The 16,277-nt window shown below is 51.4% G+C and overlaps 1 protein-coding gene and 1 long non-coding RNA gene across 3 annotated transcripts in view; one reads left to right on the forward strand and one right to left on the reverse strand.

Moving 5' to 3' along the window:
• Positions 1-959: 959 nt before the first annotated feature.
• LOC126643241 (uncharacterized) lies at positions 960-12,034 on the reverse strand. Its single transcript, XR_007629694.1, has 3 exons — positions 11,923-12,034; positions 2,279-2,371; positions 960-1,347 (listed from the first exon to the last, which is right to left on the reverse strand). It is a non-coding gene; the product is annotated as an uncharacterized LOC126643241 (long non-coding RNA).
• A 2,997-nt stretch (positions 12,035-15,031) lies between these two features.
• ELAVL1 (ELAV like RNA binding protein 1) overlaps positions 15,032-16,277 on the forward strand; it is a 42,509-nt gene continuing 41,263 nt past the window's right edge. For both annotated transcript variants that reach the window (XM_050321453.1, XM_050321455.1), the window contains exon 1: positions 15,032-15,127. The gene's annotated coding sequence lies outside the window, so the exon portion shown is untranslated. The remainder of the gene's footprint in view (positions 15,128-16,277) is intronic.

Consider the following 16,277-nt stretch of genomic DNA (forward strand, 5'->3'; position numbering starts at 1 on the left):
GTGCAGTAATCAGACAAGAAATTCCCCCTCAAAAGCAGACAAAGAGCTGAATGTATCACCTCTGTCATTTCCACTGAGCCTTTGGGGGATATTTCTGTTGTTGGCTGGCATTTTCCCACCACTCACCTGCTGCAGTTTGGTGGCAGGAGGAGAAGTTTACTCCCCATCTCCTGTCACACTTTTTTGTTTGGTGTAGGATTCTGGCACTACTCTCTGAATACTAAACACAAACCCATTGCAGCTGCACTCGGAGCTCACAGCCGGATGTTTTATCCGTCACCGCTTCCAGTCTGGAGCACAAAGCACATCGTTCAGGATAAGCAGCCCTGGCAGTGACAGCAGGGATCTCTCACCAGGAAGAACTTTCTCAAGGTGTACGTCCTTACCCCTTACAAATGCTGGGGAACGTCCCCCAGCAGTGTTCAGAGCTCCCACCCACGTTACAGAGCAAAGGAAACACAACACCCCCCGAGGCTGCACAGGGGACCAGAAAGAGGCAGCTGAAAACCCTGCAGAGGGATTTCACTGGAACACAAATCACTCACAGAGTGACAAGGTTTGACACCACAACAGACACGTCAAAATTTTCCAGCTCGTGGGGAGCAGCAATCACCTAGCAAATAAATTCCTACAGCAGTTTTTTTTCTGAGTCCACAGTGCACTCAAGCATGTTCCCTTCAAGATTATCACCCCTCCCTGGTACCAGTCAATCACCTGCCTGTGTTATCATGGGCGTTTTCCAGGCATAAATACTTGGGTTTTTTCCTTCTTTTTGTCTGCTTTTGTTTGTAGTGAGAATGGGAAGAATAAAATCCGATCTGACTGGAAATGCTTTACCTGAAGATTTAATTTAAATTTCAAATCTTCAATTTCATAAGTAAAAGCAAAGTAACATTCTCAGGAATTCACAAAGCAACAGCAATGGAAATAATCTCAATGCTTCATCACCTGTCACAGCATTAAAAGCAGTATTTACCCACAGAAAAAAAAGCCTGACTAATACAAAACCCTGCCTGAAAGCCTGTAAGTATTTATTTGAAAAATCAGAGCAAGGTAATTATGCAGGAAATAAACCAGCAAAGATTAAGTTCAACAACTAGATCAAGTGTGTTGAAAAAATAATGTTGCAAAAAAGTTTAAAATCCTGATGATTGCGTCTGAAATCAAAAGCCTCCCACAGCAATTTATCTGCAAAGGAAAGTGTCAGCCTCTCCCACACGGTCATGTCAAACAGGCTGTTTACCCAGCAGCCCTGCAGGTACATTTTCAGAGACAGTTGTAGCTCTGCTTCTGGTTTTGTCACCTTCTCACCACAAGTTTGCCGCTTCTTTCCTCTGCTTTAGCAGTCTGTGAATGGAGAAAACTGGATCAGTAGCCCAATTCTTTACTATTTAGAAAGATATCCTTAATAGCATTTAAGTTAAAAATCCTTCATGCTACTGTCAGCTGTTTGTCACCATGAAATCTTCCCCCATTTGTTCTATTCCTTGTCATCAGAGCAATTGTTGGAGCAGCTGGCAGCAGTGGATTGCATTTATTACTGACATTTCCATCTCAAACAGAACACTGAAGCAATGCCTGTTAAGCAAAAGCTTCTGCCTGAGCTTCTGTCTGGTGCTCAGCCTGCCTCAGAGTGCAACAGGGAGCACCAAAAAGGCCTGGCAAAGTTGGGATCTCTGCAAAGATGGGGGGGGGGGGTTCACCTGGAGAAGAGAAGGCTCTTGGGGAGACCTGAGAGCTCCTTCCAGGGCCTAAAGGGACTCCAGGAGAGCTGGAGAGGGACTGGGGACAAGGGATGGAGGGACAGGACACAGGGAATGGCTTCCCAGTGCCACAGAGAGCAGGGTGAGATGGGAGATTGGGAAGGAATTGTTGGCTGTGAGGGTGGGTAGGCCCTGGCACAGGTTGCCCAGAGCAGCTGTGGCTGCCCCTGGATCCCTGGAGTGTCCAAGGCCAGGTTGGATGGGGCTTGGAGCCACCTGGGCTAGTGGAAGGTGTCCCTGCCCATGGAAGGGGGTGGAATGAGATGAGCTTTAAGGTCCCTTCCAATTCAAACCATTCTGGAATTCCAAGTTCTTCCAATGGTAAGAAGTCTTTCAAAGTAAAAAGGCCATTCAAGACTCTTCTAGAATTTTTGTGCTCTGCAATTACAAAGTTAACTCTAATTATTTCTTTGATTACGGTTATATCAACTACAAGCTGTAGTTGGGCCTGAAAGATTTTAAGCTTCTTATGACAAACTGACGTGAACATCTCCATGATGGTACATGTCAGATACCTTCAATATTCCAGAACATTCCTGAAGAGGTTAGAGCTCACGCCACCTCCTCAGCAGCTCTTCTCTCTGAGCAGTTCTTAAAAGTCAGAAGACCTGAAATACAATGTCCAAAGGTGAGTGAACACTTGCACAAGAACTTTTTAGAGACATTGACTTGGGCAGTCAAAACCAATTGTGAGATAATTTTCAGGAATATTTTAAGAAACACACTCACGGTTGGATTCTGCTCTGTTTATGTTGTTGGGTTTTTCTGAAGTGATAAAGTTATTTTCTTGTTAACTGTAACATCTCTTCAACAGGAGTATTGAGGAAAACGTGACAGAAAACCTTTGTGAAATGGTCTGGTTTGACAGCACAGGGACAGCTGCAGGGGAGGAACACTGGGCAAAGCCGAGCACCACACTCAGCTCACACCGGGTTATCTCAAGAGCTTCACTGCAGGGAGCTGACTCACAGCACATACTTGTGCCACAGCTTTTATTTCAGAAATGCTTCTGAAAGATCTTCTCCTTCTTCACCCTTCTAGAAGATGAGCAGCTCTGTGGTGTTTGTGACACTGCAGACCTGTCCCACCTTCTGGCAGCCCCCGGATATGCCACATGTGCACCTGCTCCAGCACCGAGCCCTCACAGAGCCCACACTGAGCCTGGTTTGCATCCTGCAGGGCTCCTGCTCTCTCAGCTTCCTGTCTGCTCAACAACGGCTTTCTTGTTGTGCTTTTGTCACTCTGGGTGCTCCTGGTTCGTCTGCAGTCAGACAGGGCAGCATATTCATCTCCCTTTCAATGAAGGTACTGTTTTTCTATTAAAACACTCAACGTCCTCTGAAAATAAACAGAAAATTTCCTGAAATGCTCAGATCAAAAACAAAAAACCCACCCTTTGGAGTCACATTCAAACCTGCAATGTATAAAGAGCTCACAAGAACATAATTGATCCATTTCTCCCTCACTGGTGTCCCTAAAGCAGGGCTCTGTCACCCCGTGTGCAAGAGCCAATCCACACACTGAGTCGAGTTACTGCATTTCATCACCGCTGTGCAGAACAGGGTGCTGGCCCCTCACACCTGGGAAACGAGCACAGGCTTGTTACAAAAAGGTAACACATGAAAATGACACAGAGACAGGGGACTGTGCACTCATGCTCCTACCACATAATTCTTAATGTGCATTTGGTGCCTTGATCCAGTTCATTACACCCTCTTTTGTACATACAAATTTCCCTGGAGGTGTGTTTTTTAACATCATAATAAACTAAGGTAACTCGAGGCTATATTTTTATTGTATCATCTACTGCCAAGTTATTTTTTAACCTTATACTCAATTACACTTTCTTCATGAATCTGTTTGAACAACTGTCAGTGAAATAGGGAGTTCTGGTGTTCTGTTCCTGGGGGTTCCTCACTGCTCCGTTCTCTCCCTCCCTGTTCTCATGGTTTCAGGTCTCTGTGACCATTTTGTGAATGTTTTAACTTCATCTGACATCACTACTGGAAGCACACACAGTGAACCTGCTCATTTCAGGCTCCTTGTACAACCAGTCCAGCCTTGGCTGCAAGAGTTACATAGGGCATGGAGCTGTGCCAGGGGGTTTGGGATGGATCTCAGGGAAAGGTTCTTCCCCCAGAGGGTGGTGGGCACTTCCCAGGCTCCCCAGGGCAGTGGGCACGGCCCCAAGGCTGCCAGAGCTCCAGGAGCGTTTGGACAACGCTCTGAGGGCCAGGGGGTTATTGTTAGGGTGTCCTGGGCAGGGATAGGGGCTGAACTGAGTGACCCCTGTGGGTCCCTCCCAGCTCAGGACACTGTGATTCTGACTCCACATGTGCAAACATCCACGATCAGCTCTGTGCTGCCTGCAGAGCACACCTGGTGTAGCTGGTGCAGACCCGGGTGGCACCAGCGGCTCACGCGCTCGGTTGGATGCGCTGACCTCACGAGGAACGAAGAACCAAAGGCCCCAGCCTGTTTGACATTGAAGTTCTCAATAAGGAACGGACTGAGCAGCACAAGGGAGGCAGAGTGATGTTCTCAGGAGCAGGGCAGTCCCAGCACAGCACCAGCTGGCTCTGAGAAACCTGCACTTTTACATGTGGTGACTCCTGCCTCGAGCAAATTCTCGTGAGCCGCTGTAGCTCTTTGCAAACGGCCCTGTAAGGCACTGATGTCTCTTTTCTCCCACCACAACAAGCAGCTGTCAGCCAGCTGTCAGCTGGTAAACTGGGACACAGACACAGGTCATGGGGAAAATCCCCCCTCGAGTTTTGGGTGGGTCCCACACACTCCTCCAGGGACGTGGCCGGCCCTGATTCCAGGCATCAAGAACCAGCTGCAGGACTGAAGGCATCCCAGAAGATGCACTGCCATACTTTCAGATCAGTTAAGTTAGGAAAGAGATGTTTAGCACATCAATATACATTTCTTCTCAAAACAGGAAGTTATTTAACAAAAATTGTGAGAATTCAGGTGAAGAAAAAGAAGGCTGTGTCACTGAAAAGCCTGAAACAGCACACATTCATTCCAGAAAACTGCATTTATCATCAAAATCTCTGCATTTTGTCTGGAGAAGAAAGCTTTGCTCATAACTAAAATAAATAGCAGAAGAAAAGAGCAAGGGTTAAATGTGAGCCAGTTTTTAGCACTTCTTGCTTTCTCAACAGGACAAATCAAGCAATTTTAGTTACAAATACACTGCTCACTATACCATGTTTTTCAAAATATACACACATTGAGGAACGTATTTTTAGAGTCCCTCAAACAATGGACCCATTGAAACCTCCCCTCCCTGACCTCCCCCAACCAAAAACAAATCAGGGATAGAGTAATCTAAAATATATCACCCACTAAAAAGGTGAAATACTAATTCTGTAATGGTTTAATTTCTCAAATTCAATGCTACAGGAATATCACCTGTTTTAGCATAATTCCAAGGAATTAATGAAGAATATTTATAATTCACAGCTCATCTCATCATATTCCCCCAACAAGTAGATATGGAAAAATATTGCTTATGCATTCCAGGTACTTCAAATCCTGTTTGGAGACATGCTTATCACAGAATCACGGAATGATTTGGGCTGGAAGGGACCTTAAAGCTCATCTCATTCCACCCCCTGCCACAGGCAAGGACACTTTGCACTAGACCAGGTTGCTCCAAGCCCCATCCGTCAGATTTCCTGCAGAACAAGCATCAACTACAACCTGTTTATGAGAATCTCTGACAGGAAGCAGACGACTGAGCAAGAAGGTAGTAATTTCACACTGAATAAATGATTCATTTGCTCTTTATAGAGAGAGAGGCTTCTCCAGAAAGAGCCTCTGGGCAGCAAACTCATCCCCTTCAGAGACTGCAGGAAGCTGTGGTTTGAAGCTTCGAGCTTAAGAAGCAACTCCCTGCACTGCAAGAACTTTAAAATAAGACATATACACACAGAATCCAGGGATACTGGATTCTGGCAGAAGGGGTGCTGCTTGCTCTATGTAGTTATTCACAGATGTTTGTTGTTCATAACTATCCTGTATACAGAATTCCAAGAGGGGAAAAAAAGAAAGAAGAAAGTGGACTGTAGTAAAAAGTAGTTGTTTTTAATTGCCTGATGTGGCAGACAGAAGATCATTCACAGAGTTAATTTCTGCCTCAAATAGTAGGTAATGAGATTGTTTATAGAAAAATACCTAAGGACATTTTTGTGGTACTGGCAGGGGATGTACTGGGAGCAGGAGCAGGGTAATTGTGTCACTCCAGGAGAGCTCAGCTGAGGGTGCATGGAAACAGCAGGAATCATTGGCGGTGACTCTGGACAAGAAGGTCCTTTTAATTCATTCCCATGAGAGGTCCATTCCAAGTCCAAATGGTCCCAGGCGCTGAGCTCTGCTCTGGGACCAGGGACAGGAGCCAGGGAAGGGCTGGAGCTGTGCCAGGGGGCTTGGGATGGATCTCAGGGAAAGGTTCTTCCCCCAGAGGGTGGTGGGCACTGCCCAGGCTCCCCAGGGCAGTGGGCACAGCCCCAAGGCTGCCAGAGCTCCAGGAGCGTTTGGACAACGCTCTGAGGGACAGGGGGGGATTGTTGGGGTGTCCTGGGCAGGGCCAGGACTGGATGATCCCTGTGGGTCCCTCCCAGCTCAGGATACTCTGTGATTCTGTGGCTCAGGTACCCTGACAGCTGGCAAAGAGCCGCAGGCTTCGCACCAGGCTGCAGGGGCAGAGCAAACCAAAATCCCGGGCAGCCTGACGGGCTGTTGGGCCCCAGCCAGAGAACATCAGAGCCATCGAGAAAATCCTCGTTCTCCTCCGTGCTCCCAGAGCCACAGGCACCTCCGCAGGTCCCTCCCTGGCCGTTGCCTCCCGCTGCCTACAGAGGGAGCGGAGAGCGGCTGACACGGCGGCCAAAGGGAACGGCCGCGAAGTGGAGCCCACACGGCGCAGAAAGTCACGCAAGGGTGTTAAGCAGTTCTGTGAGGTCCTTCGCAAAGGTACTACCTGGTAATAAGCACATCTGGGTCTGTCCAGAGCGATATCCTGTCTCCAACGGTGTCCATAAGCAAACGCTGAGGGAAGAGGCAGCACAGAATACCCCTTGGCAAGTCCCTCTGCTTCAACTCTCAGCCCCCAGAATATCCCCAGCCTGTCATAATATTTCCTTTGGTGATGCTCAAAACATCTCCCAGGTACTTGCTCAGCCAGCTTTTATCTCCCCTATAGCTTTCTGCAGCCCCAACATCCTCGAGCACGACTCCTGTGGATGCAGTGCCCATTCCCAGGATCCTGCTCTGTGTGCACACAGCTCCTCATGGCCAACCCCAGCCCCAGCAGTGCTGGAAGGGGCAGGGAGCAGCCAGTTCCTATCCAGCGGCTTGGTGCCACTTCAGATCCTGTAAACATCCAGGATCTGCTCTGCATCATCTGTCCAGGCTGAAGAATGCCAGCCTGCTCAGCCGTTCTTGCCGTGGTAGCTCTGCTCTGCTTTCAGTCATCTGTCACCGGCCCAAGGTCTGTGTATCCTCTCCAAGAACCACAGAATTGCTGAGGTCAGAAAAGGCCTTTAAGATCACCAAGTCCAGCATCACCACCACGGTCCCCACTAACCCACGTCCCCAAGTGCTATATCCATGCACTGCTTGAACACTTCCAGGGACAGGGACTCCCCCACTACCCTGGGCAGCTTTTATATCCCTCCCTGGGAAGAACTGCCTCAAAGACAAGAGCGACAGAACTGCACGGCATCTGCATCCTGAGCACAGGCAAATCACTGCCATTCCATAGAAGAGCAGCATCATGTTCCCTGTCCTCTATTTTTGTCCCTAATGTCCAGGATTTTATAAGCTACTGCTCTGCAACATCACAAGCTCCAATACTTTGCTCTGCGTGGTGATGGCCAGCACAGCTGCTTATCTTCATAGTGCCACTTGTTCCCACGGTCAGTTATTTGACTGTAGAGGTGAAGTTAATAGCAACAAAGTTCCTTTTCCCAGCTTCAGCATCTATAAAATGGAAAGTCACGGGCAAAAAGTTCCATTTAAATCAAAAAGTTTTAAAATTAGAAGCTATTATGGCTTTCGTAATTCCAAGCATTGATTTTCAGTCAGTGAGAGGAGCCCTGAAGGCACAAACAAGAATCACCACACCTTGTAAAGAGACTTCAAAAGGTACTGAATTCATAATCTCAGAAGCACTGTGCTAAGGTGTTTAACCCCTGACAGCCATCCTCCCCAGAAACAGGATTCTGTCATTCGAAAAAAGAGGGAGATCTACATTGGGGGTTTGACTTCAGTTTACTACCAGACTCAGTTCTTCAAACAAACCAAACCTTGAAGTGCAAGCATCCTCTAGAGAGCAAGGGAACACTTAAAAAATAATGTAATGCAGAGGTGAAGCTCTTGTCACTTTGATAAAACAGAAACTATTTAATCCCATTGTGGTTTTTTCCCCTCCCTTTTACACAGCACTGTTCTTAAAAACTGTTTTAGAGCTTTATCTCAGAGGCAGGGAAGCAGCAAACACAAAAACACTGAGTGCATGAGCTTGGCCCATAAAGTAGGGATAAATCTTTCTTTATTGCTGTCAGGTGGATCCTGGAGCACTGTGATTGCACAGGATACTGACTTTCCTCAGGGGCTCACTGCTCACCTGGTCCAGCCTGCACTGAACCTTTGCCCACAGCTCATTGTCCAGGCAGGAACAGCCACTGTACTGATGGGGCAAATCAAACACTTTTAGGTATAGACAGTCATGCCCTTCTCCACAGGTTGTGGGTAACTTTTTGTTGATGTCAGTGACGTTTGTGAAGATCAGGCCATGAATGTATAGTTTAATGATGAGATTAAACAAGGACTCTCTTAGAATTTTGAAATATATTCTTGAAGTATGAAGACACAGTGATTGAAGTCTGAGAACACAGTGATTCTGTGGTGCTTTATGGTTCCATAGTGGTGATAAGAGACACTTCAGGCTTGTTCAAGTGTCACAAACGTTCAACTCAACTAATTACATCACGAACCACAGGAGATCCCATAGACATCATGGTGCTCATATTGCCACATTTTCTGTATTTAAGACGATGAAGAATACACAAACCTGTGGCAGTGAAAGGGAACCATTCATGCCACATATATTAAAAACACAGAGCACTGTAATTATTGTCCATCCCCACCATCTCATGGCCCAGGCTGGCAGCAGTATGGCTGGACTGCCCTTGTTGCTGTGTGGAAACTGAATTTGTGGTTTCACAAGGCAGTTACATCACTGTGGGTATTTAACTCATATATAAACAAGTCGGCAAATCTATTTTCATGTGTTTGGTTTTGTGTCAATAAACCACAGACTCATAGACTGGATTGGGCTGGAAGGGACCTCAAAGCCCATCCAGTGCCACCCCCTGCCATGGGCAGGGACACCTTCCACCAGCCCAGGTGGCTCCAAGCCCCATCCAACCTGGCCTTGGGCACTTCCAGGGATCCAGGGGCAGCCACAGCTGCTCTGGGCAGCCTGTGCCAGGGCCTCCCCACCCTCACAGGCAGGAATTCCTTCCCAATATCCCATCTCTCCCTGCCCTCTGGCACTGGGAAGCCATTCCCTGTGTCCTGTCCCTCTATCCCTTGTCCCCAGTCCCTCTCCAGCTCTCCTGGAGCCCCTTTAGGCCCTGCAAGGGGCTCTCAGGTCTCCCTGGAGCCTTCTCTTCTCCAGGAGAACCCCCCCAGCTCTCCCAGCCTGGCTCCAGAGCAGAGGGGCTCCAGCCCTGGCAGCATCTCCGTGGCCTCCTCTGGACTCTCTCCAGCAGCTCCACGTCCCTGTGCTGTTGTTCCCCAGGGCTGGGGCAGCTCTGCAGGGGGGTCTCACCTGAGGGGGCAGAGGGGCAGAATCCCCCCCTCCTCTGCTGCCCACACTGTGGGATCAGCCCAGGGCACAGGGGGGTTTCAGTGCCAGCACACAGGGCCAAGCAAGTCGAGCCTCTCATCCTCCAACACCCCCAAGTCTTTCGCCCCAGGGCTGCTCTCAATCCCTTTGCCCAGGCTGTGTTTGTGCTTGGAATACTTGATCTCAAACTAACAATATGCTCTCAAACAATGTCCTTAAAGCACACAACAGGCTTTTCATAACTCACTCTACCAGTTCATACATGGACACCTGAGTGGTAGGTTGTGCCAAACATTCCAAAATACAGAAAAGATAGGTGCTTTTCCAAAGCCTTTATGGAAACAAAAAAAGTAAGTCGATCAGTGTGTTTACAGTGCATTTTACTGCTGCTTAACAACATCCTGGAACTTCAAGGCCTGGAAGGTGATGAGAGTGTTAAAGGAACTAGAGGTCTGGGACTGGGTTACAGGAAACCCGGGGCTGAGGCAGTGAGACGAGCATCAGGATTGGAGATTACAAAAGTCATTATCAAAACTTCAAGATTTTAATTGCAATCGAAAGTTAACAGCTCACTGGACAGACAGAACTACGCTACAAATTCATTCACACCCAGAATAAAACTGCACACAACCACAAGCCTCATAAATCATGAGCTTGGAATAACGATGACTTCTGGCAACCAGGAAAGCTTCTGGCTTGCTTCCTTACATTTTGCTGTTTGTCTGTTAAAATCTTTTACCCACTGCTAAATTTTAAAGGAGATGCTTTTAGAAACTAGGCTAATAGATAGTGACTGCTGCACAACAAACACTGTGGGGGAACACATACAGAGGCCATTAATGCATAAAGGAAAAGGGAAGTCAAAGAGAGAGTAAGGGAAAAATCAGCTTCAACAACAGCTTGTAATAACTGCACATTTAAATGGAATGAAAACATTTCCACATCCGTCCGCAAATGATTAAGTGTGGCTGGTTTAATTGGAGCAGCCCAGTGCAGAGAAACCTGAACCAACATGTTCCACAGCCAACAGGCTGCTGGCAGCAGCACCTTGTGCTGCCTCAGAGCTCTGCACGGTGTCTTCTGCATCAGCCTGAGAGAATCCATAGAAGTTCTCTTACAGATCACTGGAAATATAAATGGGGGTGATCTTTCTGCAGTGCAAGGAGAGACAAGCATGCCCTAGATGACATAATTCACCTCACAAGTGAAACAACAGCATAGACAGAATGAAAACAGCAGCTACAGGTAACCACAGGTAAGGTGACTCCTGAGGGGGTGAAGTGGGAAGGGTGAGTTGAGTCCATCCTCCTGCAAACAGCCAGGAGAAGGGGACACCAAAGAAGACAGATTGGTCCAGACAGGTGGACTTTATTCCTCCTCTGGGGAGGGAATGACCCTTGGAACAAAGACAAAAGCACCAAGGACGGGGTAGCAGGAAGAGTGAGGAGAGCACAAGGGAACAGCAAGGAAAGGAAAACCAGACTTATCCAGAAGAATGATGACAGTGGAGAAATACAGGGAGCCCTACAGTCTGGGTGATGAGGACACAAACCCAAAGATGGGGGACCGAGAAGTGTCTGTAAGCAAAGACTTGGGGCATGTGCTGAGAGAGGTGGGGGCAAACCAGAGCATAATGGAATCCAGGGGCTGAGAGCCTGAGGAGAACAAGTCACAGGAGGGTGAAGGTGGTCTCTTAATGGTGAGGAGAAATCTGAGAGCAACATGAGACCCTGAAGGAGGGAAAGACATCCAACACTGATGGGGCAGGGAGGGATGGCTGTAGGGGCCAGGGAACATTTCCACAGGGAGGTCACAGACCCATGGAATGGTTTAGGTTGGAAGGGACATTAAAGCCCATCCAGTCCCACCCCTTGCCATGGGCAGGGACACCTTCCACTAGCCCAGGTGGCTCCAAGCCCTGTCCAACCTGGGGATCTTTTGTGTTGATCTGTGGGATCCCCAATCCCAGGGATCCAGGGGCAGCCACAGCTGCTCTGGGCAACCTGTGCCAGGGCCTGCCCACCCTCACAGCCAGGAATTCCTTCCCAATATCCCATCTCTCCCTGCCCTCTGGCAGTGGGAAGCCATTCCCTGTGTCCTGTCCCTCCATCCCTCGTCCCCAGTCCCTCTCCAGCTCTCCTGGAGCCCCTTTAGGCCCTGGAAGGGGCTCTCAGGTCTCCCTGGAGCCTTCTCTTCTCCAGGTGAACCCCCCCAGCTCTCTCATACTCAACAAGGACGGGAAACCACGTCAGTGGCAGCTGCCCAGGACGGTGCAGCACCGCAGTAGCTCCGTACCGGGGTCAGAGGCGCGGGCGGGCCGGTGGGGCCGGGCAGGGGTGCCCGGAATGTCCCGAAAGAGCTCCACTCAGCGCGGCCTGTGCCGCCATTTCGCCCTGAGGGCCCGGGGGGCGGGGCAGGGCGGGGGCGGGGCCATGGCCGGTCCCGCCCCCCGGCTCTGCCGCTCGCAGCCGCCATTTCACACCGGCCCGCGGGCGGCGGGCGCTGCCGGGGCTGGGCGTGCGGCACCGCGCGGCGTGAGGGGACAGCGGGAGCGGCGTTACCGGCAATGAACGGGGCTGTTCGCCGGGGCCTCGCGGAGCCGGCTCTGTCCTGTGGGAGTGTGCCCATGGGCGGCCGCTCCCGGCTGTGAACCGGGAGAGCGCTGAGGCGGCTCCTGGAGCCTCCTGTCCTCTGTTCGGGGTCTGCGCCGTTAGGAAGCTCAGCATCCATCCATCCATCCCATCTCTCCTGTAACCTGGGGTTCCTGACTGAGGGCACTTGGCTGGCTCAGCTGGAGCAGAGGAGACTGAGGGGAGACTCCTCGGGGGCTGCAGCTCCTCCCGAGGGCAGGCGGAGGGGCAGGCGCTGAGCTCTGCTCTGGGACCAGGGACAGGAGCCAGGGAAGGGCTGGAGCTGTGCCAGGGGGGTTGGGATGGATCTCAGGGAAAGGTTCTTCCCCCAGAGGGTGGTGGGCACTGCCCAGGCTCCCCAGGGCAGGGGCACGGCCCCAAGGCTGCCAGAGCTCCAGGAGCATTTGGACAACGCTCTGAGGGCCAGGGGGGGATTGTTGGGGTGTCCTGGGCAGGGCCAGGAGTTGGACTGGATGATCCCTGTGGGTCCCTTCCAGCTCAGGACATTGTGATTTTATGATTCCGTGTTTATTCACAGACAGGTACAACTGTTTATCCTTGTGGCTGCCGCTTCAGTCAGTCACTTTACGCTGCTCAATTCCCTGCCATGTCAGAACCACACTCACCAAGAGCTCCTGGCAATACCTTGCTTGCACTGAGCTTTTTTCATGTTTCAACATACCTCGAGAAATGGCACAACTGAACATACCTGTGAAGAGAGAGCCTAATGCCATTTGTGTTGCATCATCTTGAAGCAATTTTTGGCTTCATGTTACTAAAATTCCACATTTACATTAAATCCTCAGGCTGATGTTTTCATTTTGAACTGAAACATTATAACGGACTGTGAATATATGTTAGCAAAACAAGATCATTCCTTTAAAAGCAGTTTCATAGGACAATACCTTCTAATTGTTGTCACAGCTTAAATAACAGTGTTACGATGAGAAATGAAACTCTGAGGTTGCAAGTGTGCTGTTAAAAGATAAAGGCATCAACGCTCTGTGCAATGTTGTCTTGTGCCCATGGCCTCAAGTTTTGGAGATCTGAGACCCATCTGATGTCCAAGAATGGTATTGTTATTTAAAAGCTGGGTGATACAAGGAAAACACCAAATTTGCAGTAATAAAAAGTTGCCACTGATGTGAATGACAATATTGTGATATTGGGGCTGGCAGGATGAGCAAATAACAGATGCACAAATGTCTTTAATGTTTTATGAGGCCTTGAAGGATATTTCCAGACCTGTCAGGCTTGGAGTTTTCATGTGAGGATTCCCCATCTGGCACTGAGAGCTATGATAGAGAGGAACAGAAAATGGCAATGTTTCTAACGTGATTCTTAATCATGAATATCCTGAGTGGGCTCTTCATGATGCAGGATCTGTGTCACACTGTGCCCTTTGGATGTGGCAGAGGCTGGGCTGTTCCTGGACATCATGTGTGGAAGATCAGGAGCCCGTAAACAGTCCAGTATAATGGGCCCACTTGAAGGGGGTTCTGGAACAAATTTCTGGGCAGATAAACCAGAAACCATCACTGCAGCCATGCTGGGAATTTACTACACAAGGTCTTGCCAGAGGCCATGTCAGGATAGGCAGAGAAAAGGTATTTGCATTTTCATTGTGTGATTTCCCACACGTTTCAGTGTAATTACAAGGTACAGAATATTTCCATACCTGTGCAGGGAAATGCCAAGGAACTCCTGTTCTGCTGCTCTGTTGCAAGTTCCCACTCTTCAGGTGAGACTTCACAGTTTTAGACTAGAGAAAGAAGGTAGAGAAGGAGAAATTTGATTTTCAGGTATGTTACTCAACTAAGTCAAACTCAAATCATGAGTTGTCTGTGAATGAAAAGGGACATCACATATTATAATGCAGCAATATTCTTTTTTTTTTTTTCCCCCACACAGTTGTGTACTTGATATAGGATATACAGACCTGAAGCTTTCATGTCACACACCAAGAGCGCTGCTCTGTATTGCAGAGCCATTACTCTGGTAACGGCAAAAAGACATTTGTTTCCTGCAGAATAATGAGATTTTACATTCACAGATAATTTGTGTGCAGTGGAGTAGGTGCAGATAGAAAAAGGAATGCCCTTGCCTACAAAAAGCGACAATGGAAGAGGGAAAACTTTTGGGCAGCCGGTTCCTTGCAGGTCACTGCAGGATTTCTCAGAGCACAGGGGAGTGCTGGCCACCAGTTTTTTGGCAGATAACTCGCACCTCATTTACACAGGAACCATTTAATCTCCGAACCAGTCACGGCATTCCCGTGGGTTGCTGCCTGGGTTTTTCCGGCTGGCGCTGGCCCCGGGCACGGGAAGGCTCCGGGTACCGGGAGCGCTGGGCACGGCGGGCTGCCGCGCTCCACCTTCCACCCGAGCCCGGCCTCAGACAGCGGGCATCACTCTGTCCCTGTCCCGGAGCCCGGCCTGGCGCTCCGGAGCCACGTTCTCCTCGGGGCTCCTGCCCACGGGCCCCGCGGCCGGGGCGCACCGGCCCTTCCCGAGGCCCCGAGCCGGCACGGGGGGATCGCTCTGGTCCTGCTGCCGGCCATGCCCAGCCTGCGCTGCCGCCCGTGCGGAGCTGCCCCGGGCCCATTGCCCGGGCCCACGGCCCTCCCGTCCGTCCCCGCCATCGCCCCGGCCCGGCCCCGCTCCCCGCGCCCCCCCCACCGCGCTGCAGGCCCCGCCCCCGGCCGGCTTTGATGGGCGTGCGGCGGGGCCAATGGCGCGTGGGGCACGTGAGCGCGGCGGCCAATGGGTGTCGGCGGGCGGCGCGGGGGCGGGGCCGCGGCGCTGGAGCGGCTCGTTGTGCGCTGCGGACCGATCGCCTCCCGCTCCCGGGCCCGGCCGCCGCCGCCGCAGGTGAGGCCGCGCAGGGCGCGCGGGGCCGCGCCTGCCCCGCCCCGCCCCGGCAGTGCCCGCGGGGCCGACCCCGGCAGGGGCGGGCGGCGGAGCCGGCGGCGGCCGGGCTGAGGCCTGGGCCTGGCGGGGCGGCCCGGGCCTGCGGGGGAGGGCCGCGGGCAGCGCGGGCCCGGGGCGGCAGGTGCCGCGGGCCTGCAGGCCTCGCGGGGCCCGGATGGGGCGCGGGCGGGGAGCGGGGCCCGGGGCCGCCGCGCTGGCGGCGGGAAGGCCGCGGGGCCGCGGTGCGCTGCGGGGCCGCGCCGTGTCTCGGGGCCTTTCTCCGTCCGGTTAATGGCCTCGCCTTGCGTGTTTATTTTTCTCGTGTCTGCGCCGGCACAGCTTTTAAATCTCCCACGTCGTCTGGGACTGGCACGGGCTCGCTGAGCGGCGGTGTCCGAGGGTCGGTGCCGGCGCGGTGGGTGCCGGCCGGGGTCGGTGCTGGCGGCGGGGCCGCGATGCTGTGCCGGGCGCTCGGCGGTGCGGGAACCCGGCCCGGCTGAGGGGGCACCCGCTGCTCTTGGTGCTTCCTCGGAGCAGAGCGCTGGGCCTGGATTTGGGGTGGGAGCGGCAGGACGGCGCTGGGGTCCCCGCAGCGCAGCACACGTGTGGGCCGGAGCTGCTGCCGTGCTCGGCACTGCCGGGAGAGCTGAGCCGGAGCTGGGCACGGGGCTGTGTCCCACACCCTCTGCAGGTTTGCTGCGTGAGGATTTGCGGTGGGATCCTGTGATCCACTTAATGAGACATCTGTGGAAAACAAAAGAGGAAAGAGATGGGGAACGGCAGAGGTTAATTCCGTTTATTAATTGCTGTTGTTGTTGACGTTTGATCAGTTTTTGAAATGCTCCGTATTTCTGTTCTTTTTACTCCCTGCTTGTGGCTGGTGGCTGCTCATATTGCTCGGCTCTCACCTCTTCATCAGCTCCTCTTTCCCTGTGCTCCTGTTTTAACCACTTTTCTTTCTAGAGCAGTGTGAACAGTTGTCTTCTGTTGTTGACTTGTGCATCCCCCATTACAGCTGGGACGATGCTCATATTCCATAGGCTTTATCCAGCCCTTAGGGTTGATGGGGTTTCTTGGGTTCCTGTTGACTCGTGGGTTATGTCAGTGTGTG

This window comes from Myiozetetes cayanensis, unplaced genomic scaffold (assembly GCF_022539395.1).
Source record: "Myiozetetes cayanensis isolate MyiCay16 unplaced genomic scaffold, myiCay2020 scf26, whole genome shotgun sequence".
NCBI classification, from domain to species: Eukaryota; Metazoa; Chordata; class Aves; order Passeriformes; family Tyrannidae; genus Myiozetetes; species Myiozetetes cayanensis.